General features: G+C 43.6%; 1 long non-coding RNA gene across 3 annotated transcripts; it reads left to right on the top strand.

Moving 5' to 3' along the window:
* Positions 1 to 486: 486 nt before the first annotated feature.
* Positions 487 to 8,546, top strand: LOC115340254. Of its 3 annotated transcripts, XR_005932197.1 has the most exons (6): positions 487 to 525; positions 1,052 to 1,153; positions 1,824 to 1,882; positions 2,518 to 2,622; positions 4,120 to 4,254; positions 7,094 to 8,546. It is a non-coding gene; the product is annotated as an uncharacterized LOC115340254 (long non-coding RNA). The 3 variants fall into 3 exon arrangements; XR_003922995.1 differs by lacking the exon at positions 7,094 to 8,546 and having other exon boundaries at positions 4,120 to 4,566; XR_005932196.1 differs by lacking the exon at positions 7,094 to 8,546 and having other exon boundaries at positions 1,821 to 1,882; positions 4,120 to 4,566.
* The last annotated feature ends 8,614 nt before the right edge of the window (positions 8,547 to 17,160 follow it).

The following is a 17,160-nucleotide window of genomic DNA, read 5'->3' as shown; positions in this document are numbered from 1 at the left end:
GAGAACAGCGCTGATAACACAGGGATGTGTTCGCTGTTGCCGAGCAGTGCTTACCCAGAGCCAAGGGCTGTTCTGCTTCTCAGCCCACCCCACCAGCGAGGAGCCTGGGGGGGCACAAGGAGCTGGGAGGGGACACAGCCGGGACAGCTGACCCCGACTGACCCAAGGGATATCCCAGACCGTATGGCGTCATGCTCAGCTTATAGACCTGGGGGAAGAAGGAGGAAGGGGGGACGTTCAGAGTGATGGCGTTTGTCTTCCCAAGTCACCGTTAGGCGTGACGGAGCCCTGCTTTCCTGGAGATGGCTGAACACCCGCCTGCCCATGGGAAGTGGGGAAGGAATTCCTTGTTTTGCTTTGCTTGTGCACGTGGCTTTTGCTTTCCCTATTAAACTGTCTTTATCTCAACCCACGAGTTTTCTCACTTTTACTCTCTCCCCCATCCCGTCAGGGAGGAATGAGCGAGCGGCTGTGTGGGGTTTAGTTGCTGGCTGGGGTTAAACCATGACTCCTATCTATCACACAGTAAGTGGAAAGGTTGAACAGCCCCCAATTCTGACACTTGTACATCTGGCAACATGCACGAAGGTCTGAATGATTTTAAAGAAAACAAGCATACTTGCACTAAGAACCTGTCTCACTCCAAGAAGGTACAGTCCCAGAGCACTGTGAGCGAATTAGTCTTTTTGTTCAACTCTGTATTTAAAAAAAAAACCACCAACCCTAACACTCAGTCTTATCCTCTACCCCAGGGCTGCCCTGGTTCTGTGCCTGGCAAGCTGGCTTTGCTCTGAAGCACGCCAGCTCTCCATACCTTGTATATTTTAATGCCGACACTGATCTTCAATCAGCATTGCCCTGGCCTTCCAGTGAAAATATGCCAAAATGTCACAGGTTTCCAAATGAAATGCAAATACTGAACTTTCTGAAATTTACTGATAGTATTTTACTCCTTTACTGCATCTGAGCTGTACCAATGAGACACAACGGAAACAAGGGTTTAAGATTCCTGACAGCAAAGGTAAAGCTCTTTGCACTTGCCACTCCACAGATGTCTCAGCTGGATGGTCTGTAACACCTCCCGAGAAGAATATGAGTCCTCTGCTTGCTCACTCACTCAGCATAATGAAAAGAAGAGATGAAATAAAGTCAGGTCAGCCTACCTTTTGTCGTACGTAACTGTTATTACACAGATGTCACAGCAGCAGGTGCAAAATAAATACCTGGATAATGGAAACCATTTGCTTTGCCTTTAGCCACAGGCATCAGGTCTGATTTACTGGTGGCTGGCAGCTAGAGAGCATGGGAGAGCCAGGTCCCTATAGCCAGCCTCGCCTTTACGTGCTCAGAGATGGGAAAAGATAGCCACAGTGGAAGCTGCTCTGGAGGAGACTGTCTTATTTTTCTCCCATGCCCTCCTCCCCATGCTCCCTACTATTCTGCCAGCGCAGGGAGATTTAGCAGAGCCATGAATCTACGCTTACGCGCTGCCCTTTCATCATTTGGACCTCGGTGGATGTACACAATCTGGAGCAGTCTTTGCTCAAGGCAAACAAAGTAAAGGAGGAGAGTGACATTTCAGTCTTTCACTGCCGAGTCATTCAGGTCACTCGCTGAAATTATAGACACCAGCTCCAGCAATGTTAACAGCCAACTTTAGATTATTAACCATCCTTTGGATAGCAGTACATTTATGGTGCCAGCGCGCAGAGAATTCCTCCAAATTGCAGGGTGTCCTAACACAGCCGGTCAAACCACATGGACCTTTAGATGCAGTAAGCAGTGTAATTAAGTCTGTTTTCTCATTTGTACTTTCCTAGCAGCACTCAAAATAGACTCTCGACCACTGGATGCTGCTCTTTGCATCAGGCTATGAAAGGAGGTAAGAGTGAAGGGTGCCTTAACGATAGCTCATTAAGGAGACCTCAAACATTTTCTTTTATTGCATTATTTATGTTTTGGGTGATAAAAACCCACTATTTCCAGGGCAGAGTGCACTCAAGAAGCTTATTGGCCTGTAGATGGTTTCATTTGATTAGATTTAGAAGGGGGAAGGCTACAGAAATTTCTTTTACCTGCTGCTTTCTTAAAAGACCTGGGTTTTTTTTCTTCCCCTCATCAGGCCATACATTGTCAATACCACTGAGATCCACCAAACTTCATTAGCCCTTTCAAATATTTCTGGGAAAGGCAGTGACCGTTTTTTCCCCTAAGGCTCTAGAAATTCTTCTTCACTGCAACGATCACTGGCATTCCTGGTAGGATCCATTTTTTTAATATAATGACCTTCTGCATACAAGCAAACAAACATGAAGAGGACCTAGACATTTAGATTCTCGTGAAAAGATCATGATGCTGATTTCACACAAAAGAGTCCATATTAAAAAAACTTGACCAAAAATAATACAGACAATGGTCATGAATGCTTATTCCCATTCCTTAAATTGTATTTTATAGTTAGTCTAGCACTGCATCAATTACAGTCTTTCTTCGTATTCTTTCCTTATTCTCCTACAGAGCCATTCCCACTGTGTAACTCTGCCGCAGTACGTTTTGTTACTCATGTACAGATCCAAGAATAAATTTTGGCCCTGACCATGGAATATTCACTCACTTTCAAATGTAAGTAAAAGAACTGAAACTAATTAACTGGAAACTGCAAGTGCTGAGAATTCCTTTTTTATTATAGTGCAACTCCCATCTCTTTAGCTTTTCTTTCTGTTGCTTCTCTGGTATCAACATAACACTAATGACTATTAAAGCAGAAAAACCCCCAAACAAACCAAAACACACACCCCCGCCCCCAACCAACAGCAAAAGCCAAAACAAAACACCAAAGCTGGAAGAGGCAGAGGGGATAGAAACTATCAGACATTCCAAAGAGAACATGGGAGAATTTAGGTTGAAGATAGGAGCTATGCCATGTAAGGAGTGGATGCCAGGTCTGCTCTTTGGTATGGAGAGGGACTTTAACAGAGTTCATAGGCTGTGAATAGATCCCCATGTCTGTATATAAGAATTAATTAGGAGACTAGAAAACAACTAGAAAGAACTGCTCCTCATCCTCTTTTAAGCCCTGAAAGAGTCCACTAAATATGCTGAATGTGGAGAAGAATGTCATCTTGATACTAAATGAGAAAGCATTGTTTAAGTAATTAATATAAAGCACAAATACTTTCATTATGTGAAAGAGCCTAGTAGGTAAAAAACAAAGAAACATGGGGAGGACAAAAGATTTCTGATTTTCAATATCATAGGATTAGTTTGACTGTATATACTATTCACTGCCTTTCTGAATTACAGATCACAGAGATCTCCATCCAGAAATACAATGTACTGGTATTCATCTTGTCAATGATATATACTCAGAGGGCTATTTCTCTAATTGATGGCTTCATCATTCAATTCAAGATGCATAAGGATAGCTATTGTTATCTAAAACTAACTATCATATGTTCCTATTGTTCCACACTTCTCTCCTTGTCAATAGCATCCAAGATATCCTATCTAAATCTTCAAGATAGCAAAAGGAAGGTGCATTATTTGTTGACTCCACACATCGCATTATTAAAGGTTTGTGAGCACCCTGCACATCTCCCCACTGACATCTTTAAGTGTTCAATTAAAATTGGACAAGAGTGTACACCAATACAAATAAATGCTCAGTTAAATGAAGTCTTTGCATTGAATTCTTAAAGTATTCTAATTCAGGTGCTTGCTAGCAGGCACTCAGTTGAAATCAGGACAGCAACATGAGTGTGAGAATGAACTGTGTATAAAAGGAAAGAAGGCAGATTGCTTTATGGTAGAGTCATGGCAGAGGTTTGACAAGAAATGCTTCTCCCAATCCAGCTAAGCAGGGAAGGAGAACCCTATTATATGGATGAGTGGGGCCGGCAGTGGCATCTTGTCATTCTAACTTGTATAAGTAAGCAAGCTTAATTGCTCCTTGTCTTTTCAAGATGACTTTCCACCAACAATCTCATTATCACACACATATGTTTATTGCACATATCCAAGTCCCTTCACGCAGACCTGAATGCAATGAGGAGAGCAGCAATATTATGTTATCCAGTAACACTGGGTTTTTTCCTTTTTTTTTTTTCTCTTTTTAACCAGACGGATGTGACCTGCCTTCTCCTTCTGCAACTAACAGGGTGACCAGAGGCAGTGGAATGTACACCAGGATTGGAAAGAATAAAACCAGAGGGAAAGCAAGCTGTCAAGAGAACAGTGTACTGAAGAGGAAAAAATGTAAACATGACTTCTATTTACCAAGATTAATATGTAAAGTTAACATGTTTGTCATGGAATATATTAATATGTATGTTTTCCCATTATGTAGATCTTTTCTTATATTACTTATTAGAAAGGGATATAATCACAATGATGGGGCAAGAATGCCACTTAAAAATTAGGTGATGCCCAGTCAACATAATATAACCACTACAGTGTCATTTCTGATTTAGATGTGGTGATATCAGTGTAATTGCCACTGGGAAGAAATTATAATGGCTGTTAATGATAAATAAAATGACAAGAAGGAGGATCCTCCTTCACATATAATTCCAAGCAAAATTCAACTGCTGACTTCCTTAAGCTGTCAGTGTTGTTCATTGATGAAAAGGAAATAAGCAGGTTTTGTGTAGCTGCATGGCCATAAGAACGGCACTGTCATTTCCCAAGCCCAAGCATAGATACTACAGGTCTAACAAGGCTTCACCACTCTATTTCCACTCAGGGGAGATGTAGTAATGAAGCTCACATGAAGTGAAATCTTAACACAAAGTTAACATTATTCTCACAGAAAGCACTGTAGCTAGCAAACACAAAGATAAGGAAAAATAGAGTAAAGGCAAGCGTACAATCATGCATGTGGATACTTTTCAAAGCCCCCAAATACTCCAGCCTTGTCTGTGTAAACACAGGCAGCCTTAACCCATGGATCAAAAGACCTTCATACGTTTGTTTTATATCATAAATGTGTCAAGAATGAGCTACACGAAGTATCGTTCACCCACTACACGTGGCTTGTTAGCCTAGTTGAGAGCATCTTTCAACTCATTCACACATTAAAAGCCAGGAAACCAACATTTGATTACTAGTTCTAGCATTAAGATCAAAGACCACATCTTCCCATCTGTGAAGAGCAAGAGCCCAATTCTTTTCTACTCACTCTGCAATTACAGAAGAATCAAAACACAAAGTCAACGTTATATTCCACATCCCATGAATAACACGGTTCCAAACTATAAAAGCACAAAGCACCCAGTATAGCACACATACATACATTTTTTCCTAGGCATCTTGGAAAGGAGACAAGTATAAGCAAATCTGCAGTCACATCTTCACAATACTCCCAGTCTGCAGCTATCCAAAGCTCAGGGACTGCTTGATCCACAGGTGTTTCCTAGTGTACAAGATTACAACACCTCTTAAAAGGGAAAATACCACATACCTGCCATTTACTCTTCATATGGTATCTTCAAAATCAATTGGTAAATGGTGGTGTAAGGGTTAAATTAAAACAATGCATTAAATTAAAACCACAAAAAAGATACAGGCAGTGTGGTCAACCTGTTATTTCATTATCATAGCTATGGTTTTAGTTACCTGTTAGTCAAAGAAGTTTAAAAATATAAATAAGTAAAAATCAACCTTAACCTGCAGAATAAACCTGTCCACTTTCAGGTGAAACCAGTTTGCTAATTCAGTTCTAGCAGATGCAAGCACTTCTGCAGGTGATTTACTCTTAGGCACATATAGCCAAAGAGGGCAGGGGCAGTGAAAGAAGAAAAGGTACAAAATTGAATAGTGTGTAACATGCTTTATAAAATGTGGTAGATTAACCCAGAGAAGACCCTAGTGAAACATCTGAGCCACCAGTCTAGTATTTTGAGGTATATAGGATTTTTTTTTTTTTTTTTTTTTTTTTGGTGGTCTGTTTTACTACAGGGTATGTCAAAGGAGTGCAGAGATCTGCCAAACCCCAGCTAATTGCTTTGGCTCCTTTGCACAAAGATCATCTGCTGATAAATTGTTACAGACACATTTAGACAACAGGTTTTTATAGGATGCCTGATGGTCTTTATAATGCAACTAGTTTTATTTAGTATATGCTTTTTCTTATGCATTTTTGTTCTTTTGCTGGCAAACAGTAACGATGAAGTCTGCACCCTTCAAGTGACAGAATCTTCCCCCATGTTTCCTGGATTTGAGCTCCCTTTCAGGAGCAAAGTCATCAAAGGAAAAGGTCTACCTAATGGTTAGTAACAGGAATTTTATTTTAGTGCTTGTTTTATGTTTGGGAGAGTTAGAAGAAGAGAATGTGGATGGAGCTGGATCTTATTCATTTGCCAGCTTTGCAAAAGATGCTAGGAATACTTTCTTTTAGAAAGGAAAGCATCCTGATGTCCTCCAAAAGAGCTGCAAAGAAAAGCCTTCCTGTGAGTTCCCATGTTGAAAGACTCCTTGCGATAGCTACACAACCATGCTTGGTTAGTTAATGAAAAACCCCCAATTCAGACACCTCCAAGCCTCTGCTCACCAGCAGACTACCAAGGAGGCACCTAAGGACCCCAGGTGTCTGCCCTTCTTCCAACAGCAGTAAGGTTCTCCAGGTGTATGTCCTTTTCTGCAGGACATGCACCTAACATCAGGTGCTGCAAAGGTGTTATATTCCTGGGTTACCATTAAGCTGTGCTGGCACCTGCATAAGAGATATCCCTGCCATGTACCACATGGGACCCAGTCTGGCTGGTGTCCACGTCATACGAATAGTCCAGCCCTGGAAAAGATGTGACCTGAGCACCTACCTGAGATGAAGGCAAAGAGAATTAAGTTCTGCTCTTCCAAGGCGATTCAAATGCCTGCTTTTTAGAAGTGCCCTGACCACAAAAATACGGGGACTGGTTTTGAATAGGGATATCCCTTTTTGAAGCTGCTCTGCTTGATATAAATTATGTTAAATGTAGTAGGAGCCAGAAGAGCTCAGACACCCTACTCCTGACTGGCCATCATAATCACTACACCTTAAAGTCACTTCCTTTCTCACCAGCCGTAATGCTTTCTTCTGCAATATCTTATTTTCTAGGATCTCTGTTGCACAAAGAGCAGAGGCACTGTTCTGCAGCCCGAGAGTCCTGTTAGTACAGAATTTGATTCACAATTTCCCACTCTGCTACTGCTGCCTGAAAGCACCTAAAGCTTTGCGTCTGGGCATCTCCACGAGCATCCAAATCTTGATCCACTCACTCTTAGTACCTGCACTTGACGCAGAAGGTGTTTTTCCCCTTCCAGAGCAGGCTCCTGGTCCTAGATGTGCTCCAGATACTTAACCGGCTCAGGAAACAGAGCGCAAGTCTCTTGTCTCCCATGTGACCGTGCTAACCACTGAGCTAAACAGTCTGTTCAGGTTCGCTCAGTCTCCCTGACCTAGTAAATGTTCGTAAATCCCACGCGAAGCGTAACAGCAAGAGACCTTGGAAGAGCCCCACCCCAAAGCCAGTCACGCAGCATGTTGTGACAGCCCTCGGTGGCTCAGGCCGGGAATTAAGGACCGCTGCGGCTTTCCCAGGTGAATCAGCAGCAGGAATTCCTTTGGGAAGAGCGCAATTACCAGGGCTGGAATTTAACCAGAATTAACACCCAGCTCCTGCGAAAATTCCCATCCTTAAGAATCGCTGCCGGTCAGGACGTTGGTTTTTGCACCTTGCTGGGAAAAGAGCAAGCAGGTGTCTTCAGTGCTCACCCCAGGGACTCGGCGTGGGTCGAGCAGCGGGGCGAAGCACTGCCGGCTGTCTTGCCGGCACCCCCTTCAGAAGAAGCTCTCCACCATCTTCCCCCCAAAACTCCTGCCTCACCCCAGCCTAGTTCAGGCTGGTAACTTCCACTGGACTTTTTAACCACAGGCCGAAGTGCTGTACAGCTATGGAAGTACTTTATAAAAGATTTTCAGTCATACATCCCGAAGAAATACTGAGAGGGCTTGAAAACTTTGTGCTTCCCTGCCCTTTCCCACGTGCCGCGTGACCGATTTGCAGTACCAGTGTGAAAATGGACTGAACCATCTCTGCACTTTCCCCGGCCCCATTTTCCGGAGGCAGACCTTTCTAGGAAAAGCATTTCCCTTTGGCCACTGCTGACCAAATGGATATGGCTTGCAGCAGGGAGCAATTGGAGCTAGCCCCTCGGTTTCCCTGCACGGACGCCTGACAATCTCTGTCCCAGCCCTCTCTGTTCGTGGAGTGCTATTCTTCAGCAGCAGGTAGAGGACTACCTGTGATCATGGAGAACTGTGGGGATAAAAATGGATTGAAAAGTATTATTTGTAGCTCAGAAAGAAACGTGGTGAGACGATAAACAATCCCCCTGTTTGAATCCCTGTGTTTCTTTCAAAGAATCAACAAAATCTAATGAGCAATTATTATTGTACAGCTCTCTCGCATTCCTAGTGGAAATAGTTGCACAGATTTCTTGTACAGCTCTCTCGCATTCCTAGTGGAAATAGTTGCACAGATTTCAAAATCTCTCCCACTTCCTGAGCCTGAATAATCTCTGCTTTGAAGTACATTATTGCATGTGTGTCAGCTTAGATGGGTTAGTGAGTTGGCATATGACACACGCTGGCAAAAGGGGCCAACTAAATGAAAACATAAAGTGGCATTATTTCTCCTGAGTGAGGGCCTGATTCAGCCCAAACATGCTGGAAACATGCCTAACTTTAAGCAGGCACTTCAGTGCCCTGCTGAAGGAGAAGAGGGGAATTGCTTGCATGCTTGGAGTGAAGCACGTGGAGTTTAAGTGCTTTGTGGAACCCCAGCCTAAACTAATAGCATTGTATTTCTTGTTCACTGAGAACAAAAGCAAGCCAGTTTGGGATCACTCTGACCTAGATGCTATCAGAGGTTAGCAAAAATGACTGGTCAGACCTGTCAGGACTAAACAGCTGCATCAAGCAATGGGGGGGGGGGAGGTCTGGGTGGAGGAGGGCACTGGAGTTGCAAATAGAGAGACAGAGGAGCAGGAGGAAAAGATGGAAACTGCGTGTCCTGAATACGTATGAACGTGTATGTGTGTGTGTGTGTGTGTGTGTGTGTGTGTGTGTTCGCTGCAGCTGAAGCTCGGGTCTTATCATTTGCATATACACAGATCACCGGACATCTTTCGACCAACCTTTCAGAAGCAACCTTATGGCACCATGACTCCCATGCTCTCAGCACTCCTTGGGCTCCATTTCCATAAATTACAGTACAAAAGGATAATAGCCTGTTAGCAGTCCCAGCATTGTGTGACATACAAAGCACCAAAAGCAGGAATATTTTCCTTGCCATCCTGTGCCCCTTTTGTGGACCAGGTGTAGCCCCACTTGCAAAATGTGGTAGTGTGCCAGCAGTTTCTGACCTGATTGCAAACCTAACTAAAGCTAATTTATCATGGCAGGCTAATCAGGATGACAAGGTTGGGGAGGTGACATTCTCCAAAATCTCCAATTTGGTTTGTTTCTTTTTTTTTTTTTTTTTAATCCCCTAGCAATTTATTTTCTGAATAGCAAAGTTTTCCCCAAGAATGTTCCAAAATATAGTCAAGGTTAACCATGCTGTGAGCTTATTCAATATTTATGATTCTCTTTTTTTTTTTTTTTTTTGTACTAGGACTTTTTGGGGACTCCAAATAGTCCATTAATCAAACAGAGTGACAAAATAGGCCATTTGACAATTTGTACAGGGGCAGCTTTTTTTTTTTTCTGTTCGAGAATAAAGAACCAACTTAACTTCATCAACAGTTCCTGATTAATTGTTACAAAGTGTCATCCATAAATTTTCCTTCGATCTAATAATCCTTTCAGAAGACTTAACAATATCCCCAGTGATTTGGGTTTTATTGAGGGCTGAGTTCCTGGAGAAGCAGTGACACAAATAGCTCAAGTGAACTGAGACACCTCCGTGGACAGTCTTCACAGAGTTGACAGTTCTGAAATACAATTATCAGTGTGATCTGCTTAAGAATTCATCATCAGCTCCTGCCTTCTGAAGACTTAAAAAAATACTGAGGCATACAAAGAAAAAGAGGTGATAAGAAGGCATCATTTTCTTCCAGCCTCATAACTGTAAATTGAAGAAAATTATTTTCTTTGCCTGCAGCTCATTGGCATATAGGCAGCATTATATTATAATTTCATAAGCATAAATCCTTTGAATAAATTTCAGAAGAATAACTGAATTAGAAATGCAAGTAAAGTATCTAAAAAACTTAACTGTACCAGGCAGGAAAAACTGGATGTGAGTAAAACTGGCATGGGGAGATTTACTGTCTGCCTGCTCATCCTCTGTCTGTGAAGGGAATACTCCCCCACTCCTCCCACTAACCTGATCCAGCTAAGGTAAATTTTAAGGAGGAAAAAAAAAATGTTAATTTCAACCATCATTTCCATACACAGCAGGAAAATGTGAAATCTAACCCACCTTGCTGCCTTCTTTTACAGAATTTCAGCTGTATTTCATCATTAATTAATCCTGGAGATACAACAGGCTTGGGGTTTGTTGTAATTATTGTTATTTGTTTATTTATTAGTAGTAAGCATATGGGAGATCAAAAGCATGCCTCCCAACTGTTCCCTAGCAACAAGTCAGTCAGTTATTCACACAGAAGTCGCCCAATCTTCCCACGGAGTGAATCCGGGATGCAGCTTTCCCTCGTCCCCGTCCTCTCCCCATCCCGCGGGCTGAGGGATGCTGCGGCTGCCGACGCTCTCCGATGCTCGGCCAGGTGAACTGCACAAGTGTCTGCCAAGGGGCAGAAATAACTCACCTTTTCTGAGAAGCCCTGGGGAAAGGCTTGATTTTATAGTTGCATCATAAGACGATTGCAAGTCAGGAGATCAAAGTTAAGCCCTGTTATTGACTTTCTGTCCAATTTGGGCGAGTACTCACTCCTCAGTTACCTGCCTGCCTTTGGGAATTTAGGCTCTCGTCTCTCTGTGACTCAGCTACTCATCTTTAAAATGGGCATGTTAGTATCGTATTCTCCAATACTTTTTTTTTTCCTGCTTTGTCTGTTATGATGTGTGTGTTACTATTATGGTACATTTTCAGTTGACCTTGATTGCTAAGACCACCGCCAAATTTGGTGCAAAACTGCTAGGATTTCAACTGGAGAAGGTTCAGTATGAACCTAAGTATGAAGAGCACTAATTACCACTCAGGTTGTCTGAACTAGCGTGGAACCCACACAACAGCACAGTTAAAGCCGTGTGCGTATTTCCACTTGGATTTATCTATTAGTCGTTCACAAAGGCAGCGTAGCTCCGGAAGCATCCCGCGGGGGCTACAGAGCCAGGGCCAGTGCCTTTACTTTAGCTTGCTCCTGTCTGCAGTGTGGATAACCAGATCATCTTTGCTGTTGTCCAATTTTTGCCGCAGAATATACTGAGCCGCAGCACCTTGTGCGTGGAAGAGATTCAACGCTTCCTCCAGTTCCTCCAGCTGCCACGCAGACTAGAGCCAAAGTATGGCAACATGAACATGTCTTTAGTGTACAGGGCAATCCGTAGCCATCATAGAGCATAGTTCTTCTCTCCTATCTTCAACCCGCTGCGTAAGTATTAATTGCTTACACCACACCTTGAATTTACTGCAGTTTCAACACACAAAACTTACACGCATTGCACAATGTGGGCTGCTCAGCATGCATCAACCTGAAAGACCACAGGGGAAAACACAAGAAATAATTCTGTAATATTATGTGCTATGGCTCATCAGTGGACTTGGATAAACAGATTTACACAAGTGATATAAAGTTTATATGGGCCTTATGGTATGAATCAGATGGCCATTTAGACTAGACAATACGAAAATTAGGCTAGGGGGGATCTCAGGAGGTCGTCTAGTTCATCTTGCTAATCTCTGTTGGGATCTCTGTACAGCTAAATTAGTCACGAACACGGAAAATATGGATCCCCTTGCTCCCAATATTACTAGAAGAAACAGTGTATATGGGAGAGTGGGAGGATCAGCTTTCCTAAATAAACTGCATAAGCCCACTGGATGATTTCCAAGGTCTCATAACCCCTTTGGACCACAGAGAAATTTCCCTGTAACACACTGGTCAATAGCTGTAACATGTTCTAGTCTCTAATGGCCCTCTCAGTGAGGGCTGCTTCATGCCAGGGTTCAAACCTGGTCCCTCAGAGATTTTAGCAGATGAACTATTAAAAAAAAAATCACAAAAAAATCTGTTTCCTTGATTCTTGGACTCTTCTCCTGCTCAAGAATAACTGAATCGCTTTTATCTTGAACTATTAAAAATTTTCATTTTGCTGGAGACCAGACCTGGAACATTTTATCCTGATAAGTAAAGCATTTGGAAAGCTCTGAGCAACTTGAAACAGAGGATTAGGATGGAAATGCTCGGCTATATACTACATACTTAGCTACCGCTCTTGCAGCTGCTTCTGTGGCCGGCTGGATCATGCACAGTGAACACACTCTGTGTCTTTTCATTGCTTTCACTGAGATTTGGAAGAACAAGATTCTAGTGGCCCCACCTTTCTGGTTTTCACATGTTGTGTGTTCAGGACCCCAAAAATAGAGGTTACCTACTTATTAACTTCCTACCAAATAATTAAGCTTAAATTGATCCTTTTCCAGGTGAATCAAGGAGGTGTCCTCATATTCACCACCTCACCAAAGCAAAACGATGGAAAAAGTTTTTCAGGCTTATTTTTAATAGGGATGCACAGAGGCGTGCTTCTTGTCTCCCATAACTCTTCCCTGTTTCTGCCTTGGCTTGACAGGCTTATGGGACTAGTACCTTTCCGTGGTTTTAGCTTCCCTGAGGCCGTTGGCCTGGAGGATAGCAAGAGAGGAGTCAGAAGTCCCTTTTAGACTGCATAGTATTTTTCTTGGCTTTTTCTCTTTTGGTCAATGAAAAGACAATTTGTATCCATCCCTAAAATGTTCCCACCTAATCACCTGAGTTGCTGTGGTCCTCGGATGAACTGAAGTGGATGCTACCTACAGATAGAGAGCATCATTCTCTCACATGAGATATGGAGCCTTGCACTTTCAGCTCTGGGGTCCGGGATTTCCACCTCCAGGATCAGCCAAGGTGGTGGCTGTCAGATGAAGGCGAATTTGGCGGGTGATGAGAAGCCATCGCAAACTTTAGGTACTGGGAGGCTGATGCCCCAGAAGTGGGCAAACCAGCCTGTGAGCGGAGAGGGAAAGGAGCACTTCTGTTCCTGGATCGAGGTATCGCTGTCAGCCCACCCTGGTCAAAACACACACATACACGTGGAGGCACGCAGGGTCAGTGGAATAACTAAATGGTGGGAGACAGCCTTCTCCCTGCACACAAAGAGCAACATCTGAACCGCGAGGCATCCCAGCGGTTTTGGCACTAAAGGAGACTACAGGGCACCTCCATTGGCCCCTGCTTGGCACAGCCACGTCCAAGCAAAAGTGTGAAGTTTAGCAGGTGGGGTACATGGCTGCAAGCGTGAGATATTTGTCATGCTACAAGTTGCCTTTTTTTTTCTTTTTCTGGAGAAAAAATATTGTCACTTTTTTCATCAATTTAATTAGATACAATTTGTCTCAGCTTTTCTCTGCAGCATTTGTTTACTTTCTCATCAGGACCGACACAGGCCAATTAGCGTAGTGTAATTGTTTAACCTAGTCAGTGCGCTGCGCTGGGTAGAAGAGTGTGCTGGTTGCGAGGGAGGCAGAGATGAAGGAGCAGTCACCGGCTGCGGTGTGGTGCAGGGGCCTTCAGGAATCGCTGACACGACACCATCCCCTGGAAGCGCAAGTTGCTCTGACATCCCGGCAGCCCCGATTCCTTGTTCTCTGTCACCACTATCATGGTACGATCAATTCCCAGAGCTAATTCTTCAACCGCACCGTGCCCAAAGCGCTGCGCAGCATTATCTCCTTCCTAGGATGCCCCCTGAAAGCAAAATCTACTGCAACCATAGAAACCAGAGGACTTAAGTGATGTGTCATGTACATGTGCCGTCTCTGTTTTCAGTACCTTTGCCAAGAACGCAATGTGAGAGCCCGTAAGAAGGTTTATTTCATTCCTTCATCCCATACCTCTGTAAAGGCAGACAGAAATCAGCCATAAAATAACCGATGGGCGCTTGCTTCTCCCTCTGAGGTTACGCTGAGCAGCCAGAGGAACGGGGCTGTGACTGCCACGAGTGGGGATGCAGGCAGAAAAAGGGTAGCGGGGCTGGTTCAGCGGCGAGCCCAGCGCCGAGAGTGGCATTCGCAGGGAGGGTGGGAAGTGGAAGAAAAGGCAGGTCCGTATGACAAAATATTTAAAGTTGCTTTGGCTCTGTTGATCGGCTTCGATGTTGATCAAATGCATATAGCTGTGCCATGCCATGGAAGCAGTTTTGCATGAGCCTGTAAAAGCTATTGACTTCTTCCCCCCCCTTTACTGTGGAGAATGGGGGAGGGAAAAAAGACCACTCAGGTGGCCGTTGCGAATACACATCAGCCTTTGCTAGAGCTACCACAGCTACAAAAGAAACAGGGGCATTTTTAAATGAAACAAGAATTGAAGAGAGGAAGAAAATACCTTTTCTTTTTTTTCTTTTTTCCTTTTCCTTCTCCTTCTTTCGTTCTTCTTTTAAATCAGACCGATGTTGTGATTAACTTGCATTCTGCAGCACAGTTGATGTGACAGTCAACCAAATTAATCCCATTATGCAAAATCCAGTTCACAAGTGGTTTTTCTTTTTTCTTTTTTTTTTTTTGCAAAATTATGTCAATTTCCCCATAAATTGGAGAGACCATGTCAGTTTTCTGTATTGCACATAGACACTACACAGTGCTGTATGTCTATATTCCTTTAATGCAGTAAGATACAAATTTTAGCTCAGTGGCACAAATTAAGATTCATAACTTTAATGCTGATCTTTCTGTTTACATGAGGCTTGTAGGAGAATTTCCATTAGTTTTGTCATTCATTTTCATTCTTGCATTTCATAACATACCAACTATTAAAAAAAAAAAAAGGATTAAGAACTTTAAAAAATAACCAACCAGCCACCTGAAATAAAAATACTTAATTATTGTGATAATGGAAACATGATTTTTTTTTCTCTCCCACTTCTTCCCCCCCCTTCTTCCCTTTTAAAGGAATTTGCCGCCTGTGGTACACAAGCCTCCTCGAGGCTCCCCGTTGCGTGCGTGGTGTCAGGCGGCTGGAGCGGGAGGCATTTCCACAACTGCTACCCTTTTAGCTGAATGTGGCCATGCAGTAGGTGGCCAAATCTGTTTGGCTTTCACCGAGATCTGTGAATTCCCTGCATCCAACCAACTTGTCAAATTAAAACCTTGCCTGCTCTGCGCTGAAGAACAGACGTGCGATGGAGGCTTCTTGCACTCTAGCCCTTTGTCACCAGCACGCTGAGCTCTCAACATCTGCTCACTGGACTCAGCTTTTGCACCTTGTTCATTTATAATGCAGCAAACCTCAGCTTCCTCAGCACAGGAGCTAATGTACCCCTGGTTTAAAAAAAGAAATCTGGAAAAAGGAATGTCAGGCGGGGAGGAGAAGAGAAATTGAGGTTCTAATGTCTACGTTCCTCACAGATTTGGGAATAAGTATATTTTTAAATGGGGGGGGGGGGTGTTGGATTGTGCTTTTTTATCCAAGTAATGCTTTCTTGTACAGTGAATTGTTGACTTTTTTTCCATGCTTTAGATTTATTAGACATGTGTCAAGTTGTCAGCCTCCTACCGCTTGCATTTGTGTCCACCTTGCAAACAGCAGGGAAAAATATTTTTTCCCTTCTCTCTCTCTCTTTCTCTCTCTCCTGTGAATGTTCACTTCTTGGCAGCTCTGAAACAAATTTTGAACAGTTGCTGTTCCTATTGATAGCAGTAGTTTGATGTTAAAAAAAGGGGGTTTTATTTTCCCCCAAGTTTCTGACATATACTGTCATATCATCTCTCATCCTACCCTGATGCATCAAAACTAAACCAAACCAAACCAAGAAAAAAAAAAAGGCAGAAAGAGGGGGAGGGCACAAACCAGCATGTTCACACAGCTCCTGAGCCACCGAAGAACACCCGCCCATCTGTTCACCATTTCAGTCCCTTTGTTCTATCTTTATTATATGTATTCTTCAATAAAATGAATTCCTGCTACTTTGACGACATTTCAACACATGCCTCTTTTAGTCTGCGTTTGAACTGTCTGCGAGGATCTCCTCGCTCCCCTCCTCTCGCTTGCCGTCAGCGGCTGAGCCGAGGAGGTACCTGCCAGCCGAGCCGAGCCGAGCCGAGCCGAGCCGAGCCGAACCGAGCCGAACCGAGCGAGCCGGGGGGAAGAAGCCTCTGAGGCAGCGAATGGCTCCTGGTGGTAGAACCGGGGTCTCTGGGAAATCGTTCCAGGTGGGGAATCCTGTGGAGACGGGCCCACGTACTGAGAATAAAGTGCTGCGTGTTACGTATTTGCTGCCATCTGAATTCCATCGATGCCGAGGCACCTCTGTAAGGGGCAGGGCTCTCTGTGCAGATACTAGCTATTTCTTTCAAACCTACAGAACAAATGCTTAAATTTGATATTTTTGCCCATTTTAAAGCCCAGCTACAGATGTCCACTCTCACACACCAAAATGCATGTATCTAACCTTCAGGTGGCTTAATTTTAGCCACAACTGTCCCTAGCTGTTAGAAGTTCCTTTCCTGACTCATCTCCTTCTGTTCCAGCCACACACCTTCACAAATATTAAAATGTCCTGTAGGAAGAACAGGTCTGAGATCTTAGCTCCCCAACTGGCTATCTGATTACCTCTGTCTCTCTCGTCATGCAACTGTATTCCTAGAAACAGCCTGTCTTATGACAGAGGATCAAGAATGGCGTGGAAATGTCATTTTTGCAAGTTCCTGCCTACCAGGTGCATCCTGCTGAGGAGAGACATGAACTAGGTGAATTGGGGTACCCCAATACACTTTGCTTTGGTTCCTGTAACAGCAGCAAGAGAATTCAAGTCATTAAGCATCAGACAGCCCAGGCCTCAGTGGCTTAGCTACAGAAGATTTGTTGCTAGGTCAGCCAAGAGGGGCAACCGCTAGAAGAAAACACCCCAGTCTGCCCGGTCGGTTTATTTTCCCTGGACAAAGAACCCTTAAACCAAGGACTGCC

Source organism: Aquila chrysaetos, chromosome 4 (genome assembly GCF_900496995.4).
Source record: "Aquila chrysaetos chrysaetos chromosome 4, bAquChr1.4, whole genome shotgun sequence".
NCBI lineage: Eukaryota > Metazoa > Chordata > Aves > Accipitriformes > Accipitridae > Aquila > Aquila chrysaetos.
This window is presented reverse-complemented; position numbering and strand designations above follow the sequence as displayed.